Source organism: Saccostrea cucullata, unplaced genomic scaffold (genome assembly GCF_032062105.1).
Source record: "Saccostrea cucullata isolate Sc308-1 unplaced genomic scaffold, CSIRO_AGI_Scuc_v1 ctg1340, whole genome shotgun sequence".
NCBI lineage: Eukaryota > Metazoa > Mollusca > Bivalvia > Ostreida > Ostreidae > Saccostrea > Saccostrea cuccullata.
Genome location: NW_026938256.1, coordinates 12910 through 19521, shown reverse-complemented (window position 1 = coordinate 19521; position 6612 = coordinate 12910). Strand labels below are relative to the sequence as shown.

The window sequence follows — 6612 nt, the reverse complement described above, 5'->3', positions numbered from 1 at the left end:
CATCACTTACTTGCGTACTGAAAGTTGTAAAATAAACGGCTGATTCAACTTGACCGAACGAAAAAAACAAAGAATGAATGAAAATATTACAAATCAAGAAATTTGCCGAAAATTTACATTTTTAGATGTACTTGGGCAAGTAACTCTAGATTGTATAAAAGACCACTTCAGCGTGCAGAGGTGGTTTGAACTGCTACCGATAATTATATAGCACGATTTAAAAGATTCTAAACATATAATGAAAAACAAAAATTTGTGTAATTAATATGAAATACAATTCTTTTTAGAAGTGTTATACGATCGCTTCTCATATGCTGTCCACATGTCGTTGACGATCGCATTGCAGTCGTCAACATTTTCTGTAAAAAGTCATTTAGATGCAATTGAATCCAGTTTCAAATAAAATGTACGAAACTCATATTTTAAGATCAATTTAATAACAACCTTTCGAGTTTGTGCCATCCATCTCAAGTCTTTCTCGTTTTAAGTACAAGTATCGATATTAACCCAAATTAACTTCTTCCTGTCACATTTTATATTAATTTTCACTCCCAGATATAAAAATCTGTTTAAACTTACCCGATATCAAATTCACTTCCTCCATTCCTCGTAATTTTAATTACACGTTTTGGGGAGGGGGGAATAGAATTGAACATATAAAAAAACAAGAGACCATCTGGCCTAATATGTCACCTGAGTATGATGTAACAACTTTCCAACAATTGATCAAATTTGATTTGTTTTAAACCAGAGGCCAGAAAATTCACAATTTTAAAGAGGCACCATTGCTCATTATACCTTTATACACTAAGCATGCTTACTATGGTAGATCAGAGTAACAAAGCGCAAATGCATTTCCACTTTATAACCACCAGTTGTGCACCCTACACCAAGAAACCACTGACCCTGGCGCCACATATTTCAGTCTTAATTGCTATTCTTTTGTAAGACACACTCTGATATTTCTTTCCGAAAATGTTCTGACGATTTGTCGGTTGTGATACAATTTTCTTTTTAAATGAGTGGACGTAATTTTTTAATATTCCTCCATGAAAAATTAAATGGCAATTTTATGTCCAAAGAACTCTGAATTACTGCGCTACACTTTGAAACAAGAGGCCCATGGGCCTTATAGGTCACCGGAATATCATGTAACAACTTTCCAAGAATTAAATTTGATTCGTGTTTTATACCAGAGGCAATGAAAGTCGCAATTTTATGCTTACTTTGGTTACTTACATGTAATACCCAGAGGTAGATCAGAGTGACAAAGAGGAAATGCATTTCCACTTTATCAGTTGTGCACCCCATCCCACGGGAACCACTGACCCTTGGGCCACATCTTTCAAAATTTTGGAAATTTTATGAATTTCATTTCATCTTGTTATTGATTAATACCAAAGTGCAGAATTCAAAGCATTAAATTATTTTCAGACTATGTAACCCCTCAAAATACCTCTGACCCAGGGGCCCGGATATTAACCATTTTGGAAGAAGCAGCTTTCTTCGTCGTAAATACGATATGTACTAAGATCATTGGAATAATACCCAGGAGCAAAGGAAAAGATTTTCAAACAATTCATGCATTTTCACTATATAAACATTAGAGCCTTGCCTTAACACACAAAGCCCTGACCCAGGGACACTAAAATTCACAAATCTCAAAGAAGCATCCTTCCTCATAATAACTATGTACATAGCTCATTGATTTAATACCCAAGTGCAGAAAAGAAGATTTTAAAAGAATTTATGCATTTTCACTATATAATCAAATAGAGCCCCGCCCTAACACCAGAACCCCAAACCACAGGGGCCATGAAATTTACAATTTTGGAAGAGGCAATTCAGCATAACTATGTACTTGGTTAGTTTATTTAATATTCAGGAGCAGAGAAGATTTTCAAAGAAATGATTCATTTTTTACTATATAATCTTTATGGCCCCGCCTTAGCACTTGTACCCTTGACCCTGATGCCATTAGATTCACAATTTAGGAAGAGGCAGCCTTATTTAATATAGCTATGCACTTGGTTAGTTTATTTAATGCCCATGAACAGAGAAGAAGAATTTCAAGAACTTATGCATTTTAGCTTTATAATCTATATAGCCCCATCCTACCACTAAAACTCCTGACCCTGGGGCCATGAAATTCATAATTTTGGAAAAGGCAGTCATTTTCAAATTAACTAAGTAGTTGGTTAGTTTATTTAATGCCCACAAACAGAGAAGAAGAATTTCAAAGAAATAATGCATTTTCACTATATAATCTATTTAGCCCCGCCCTAGCACTACATGTAGAACCCCTCACCTTGGGGCCATGAATTTCGCAATTTGGGTAGAAGACTTAATGCTGATTACAATCATACCAACAGTTTGACTGCGTGGTGTCCAGGAGTAAAGAAGAAGAATTAAAGAAGGTTTTTAAAGATTGCACTAATTTTAAGGGTTTTTGCCCAACCCCCAGGCCCCAGCAGGGACCACAATTTTTGTTCCCTTTCACCCATAGATACTTTATGCCAAAATTAGTTGAAATTGATTCAGTGGTTTCAGAGAAGAAGCTGAAAATGTTCAAATGTTAACGAACGACGCACGACGACGGACGAAAACGGATAGCAATAGGTCACCTGAATTTACTCAGGTGACTTAAAAATAGAAATAATTTTAGCGTTGCTTTTCTCAACATAAAGAATCTCTTTACTGAATCATGCTTATCATTGATCCATCCTTCATTTTTAATGACATGCATTTTTACATATCTAATAGGCATTTTTGTGCTTTTCATCTTATACTGAATACTGCTTATGATATCTTTTGCTTGGATTTTGTTTGCTACTGTAAACGCGGTAAGATTTCTACGTCAAATTCTATTGTGACGTTAGTAAACCCACGATCTACCTTCAAGTTTTGAAGATATCAGTAGCAGTTAGGATTGAAAAAAAAAACCCATAAAATTTCTCGAAAAAATGTACATGTTTAAATTGTATTTGATACGGATTTGGTTCTATACTTATATTTCTCTAAGGCTGTTCAAAGTTAATTCTACGTTTAACGTCACATCTAAAGTTCAAAACCTACGAGGGAGGGAGGAAAAAAATAAACAAACAAAAATTTCAAACAATTGTGAATTTATTCAAATAAACCATTTCAGTACATTAACTAGAATTGAGTAATAAGAGTATTGGATGTGACACCTAAGTTTAATTTCCCTAGCAGAGTTTTTCCTTAGAATGTTAATTGGTTTGAGTCCTGTTGTGAGCAAACAATGTATACTGAATGTGCAGGAAAGTTGCTTGTCCTTTGGATTTATATTGCCTCACATCCATGGTACCCTGTAAGGAAATGCTTCTTCTTGTGGGAATAGTTGATCAATATCTACAATAAAGATTATGATGACAATATTTAATACATTCTTATACTGAAATATCTTGAAATTGAATTATGTTGTATTTTTTTCTCACAGTACTAGATCTATTAGTATTTAGATTTGAAAGTGCATTACATATAGTTTATTCTAAATACCTTCAATTCCACACACAGGACATGGTTCTTCACTTCTTAAAATACCCAACCACTTTCCTTACTCTCCTTCACTTGAAAGGCTTATCTTCTGTAAGCTTCTCCCTGCTCAAATGGCAAAGACTAGTATTATCTTTCCAAAAACATGTAGGTATTTATACTAGGTACGTACTTGAATTATGAAGAAATCAATCTTACTCATTACTGTTCCTTTAAATTTTTACAAATATTTAATATGAAAGTATTTGATAAAATTTAAATGATGCATCTCACTGTATATAATTTTTTTTACACATCTTGCACTCAGTTAAAAGCTCTGCGATTCTCTCCAAAATACGATGAAAAGTTCAGCAAACATAACAAGCATTAACACGAACTGAAAGTCTGTCACTGTCAAAGTCTGTACCTGTGATTTGAAGACTGACGAAAAAAAATCAACAAACTAGACTTCTTCATTAACTACAATCATAAAAACATCAATTTTTTTACTTACATTTATGATCCCATACTGTTTAATTCACTCCTTTTCATTTAATAAACACAAACACCATCCACTGAGGCATCAAAGCACATTTTCTGTCACTACGGGATGCAGAATTGAGTCGCTAAATGTAGAACCAAACCGGAACGGAAATACGGAATTCCGAATTGTTTGTTTTTTTCAAAGACGATTTTCTCCAAAACCTACGCGCGCGGGTGACGTTAAACATAGAATTAATCTTAAACAGCCTAAAAAGTGAAACTAAAAAATGGAGCTGCCATGTTGAATATTAGAAGCGTGCGTGACTGACGATGAGCATGATTTTGAAACTTCGGTACGTTGAGGGCTCCGTGCCATGTAACCACTTCAGAGAAAACTTAATGAGGATGAAAAAAAGAAATAAAAAATATATGAACCATAAACAGAACGGTTCTTCCTCGACAAATGGAGGGACGGAAGATAGATTGGTTGATGTATAAGGATGTGGTCATCAGGTGCAACATTATGTATATTATGCAAAGACACACGTACCTGTCCGACCATCAAGAGTCATTTAACTTAAAAATCTCAGCAATCGTCGATCATGAAAAATGCAAATGAAAAAAAAAACTTGGCAAAGTCTGTTCACCAATCTATTGCCTGTAAGTCCCTGAATGCCTTGAAACAATGAAAACGCTGAAGAATTGAAAATTTAATGCGCAATATCCATGCTGTTGTGAAACACAGTCGGCCCCTTATGGACTATGTTTGGCTCCGTCATCTCGATAAAACTAAAGATATCAACATAGAGGAAACATAACATCTGATATATCTCTATACTAAATTTCATTTCAATATGTGCAACGGTTTGTGAAGAAAATGAACGGAAACTAAGTGGACCGACAGACAGCAGCAAAGCAATATGCCCTTCCTTCTTCGAAGGAGGGCATAAAAATCATATATTTTTCACAGATTTTCTGGTAAATTTCTTGTAAAAACTGGTTCACTCCTCCATGACACCTGATGCCACCGAGGATTTGGAGGACCTCCGTGTTTGCCCTGCCTCTATTTTGTATAGTTTTATTGACTGTTGATCTTGAACACTGTTCGTTATCTCGATGTTTCATTGAAATACATCATTCTGATGATGAAAGCTCCAAAATAATCCCTTCTTTATGAAGGTGTTTGAATTGTGAATATTAGGAAATCTGTTTTACATGTACATAGAAAATACCTGATTGAAGATACATGTACACGAGAAGGAGTTATTGCCCTAACGAATGTTTTTTAAGATTATTGATTGGATGAAGAATATAGAAATATATATTTTTTAAGTTCTTTAATTTAACAATATTTTTCAACACACCTGGAAGGCATTTAAAAAGCACGCATACAAGTATTTGTATATTACTGATTGATTTAAGAGCGTGCGCTCATATGTAGTCATCCAGTTTTGGTCAGTAAAAAGTGTAAAATTGGCTAAAATTTTCTGTAAATACATTAATTTCCTAGCTATTCAGTAGTTACATGTATTTCCTAAAACGATTAAATACATGTATTGACTGGATGGTTTATGAAATACTGTGAAATCAAAAATTTTCGGGGGGGGGTAGTTTTCGTTGTTTTCGAGGTATGCAGAGACCCACGAATTCATGTCCACCACGAAATGTAAAGATGTTACATATGTAATGGTTTGGGTCGTGGATATCGGCCTGGATAGCTCAGTTGGTCGAGCACCTGACTAGAGATGCAGGGATCCCGGGTTCGATTCCGGGTCCAGCCATACATTTTCTCCTTTCCTGTTACAGATTTGGTGCCGTTGACCACCCCCTGGTATTGCAGGTGAAAGCCCTGCCCGGGGCTTTTAGGAACTTGGGTTGTGTCTTCGAGGGCGAAGAACATTTAAGGAGGGAGGAATGCAATGGTTTAGGCCGTGAGTATCGGCCTGGATAGCTCACTTGGTAGAGCACCTGCCTAGAAATGCAGGGGTCCCGGGTTCGATTCCCGGTCCAGCCACTCATTTTCTTCTTTCCTGTTACACATAAATAACTAATCAACAATTCTTTATTCACGAATTTATATTCCCACGCACCAAGAGTTTTTACTCAAACCGTATTATATGCGGTTTCTTTCTTCTTTATGACGATGATCTTTAATTCGGAAACTACCTTTCGAAACTCTCTCTTAAAAATTTGATTATTCTTAATTTTAACCACACTTGAGACTTCGGACCTTTCCTGTTGGATTCAATACAATAAAAGCATGCGTATATATTAAAGCAGTTAATAATTGATGCTCCGTGAACAGGTTAAAATGTTTTTAGAGATATTTTTTAAAGAATTTAATAGAGTAAAATGAAATCTATTTTATTTCATTGTATAACCTAAAGAGAGGAAAAGGGGTGGGGGTGAGTATGATAGAAATATTTTGGGTGTGAATAAAGTTTTCTTCTATATATTTCGTGAATATGACATTTGAAAAAATTCATTTCATATATTATAGGACAATCAATGTCAAAAAGATAAAAGAAAAAAAAACATAACTGCATTTCTATGCCTTCAAGCACGCAGGGCTTTAGTAACGACTTATAGAAAACACGACATGCATTTATTAATTTTTTTTTTTCAAAGGTGGGA

At 35.0% G+C, this 6612-nt stretch overlaps 1 long non-coding RNA gene across 1 annotated transcript; it reads right to left on the bottom strand.

The window, feature by feature from the left end:
* Nucleotides 1–3108: 3108 nt before the first annotated feature.
* On the bottom strand, nt 3109–4067 carry LOC134249853 (uncharacterized). The gene is made up of 3 exons (XR_009988374.1): nt 4010–4067; nt 3520–3621; nt 3109–3372 (listed from the first exon to the last, which is right to left on the bottom strand). It is a non-coding gene; the product is annotated as an uncharacterized LOC134249853 (long non-coding RNA).
* Nucleotides 4068–6612: the final 2545 nt, after the last annotated feature.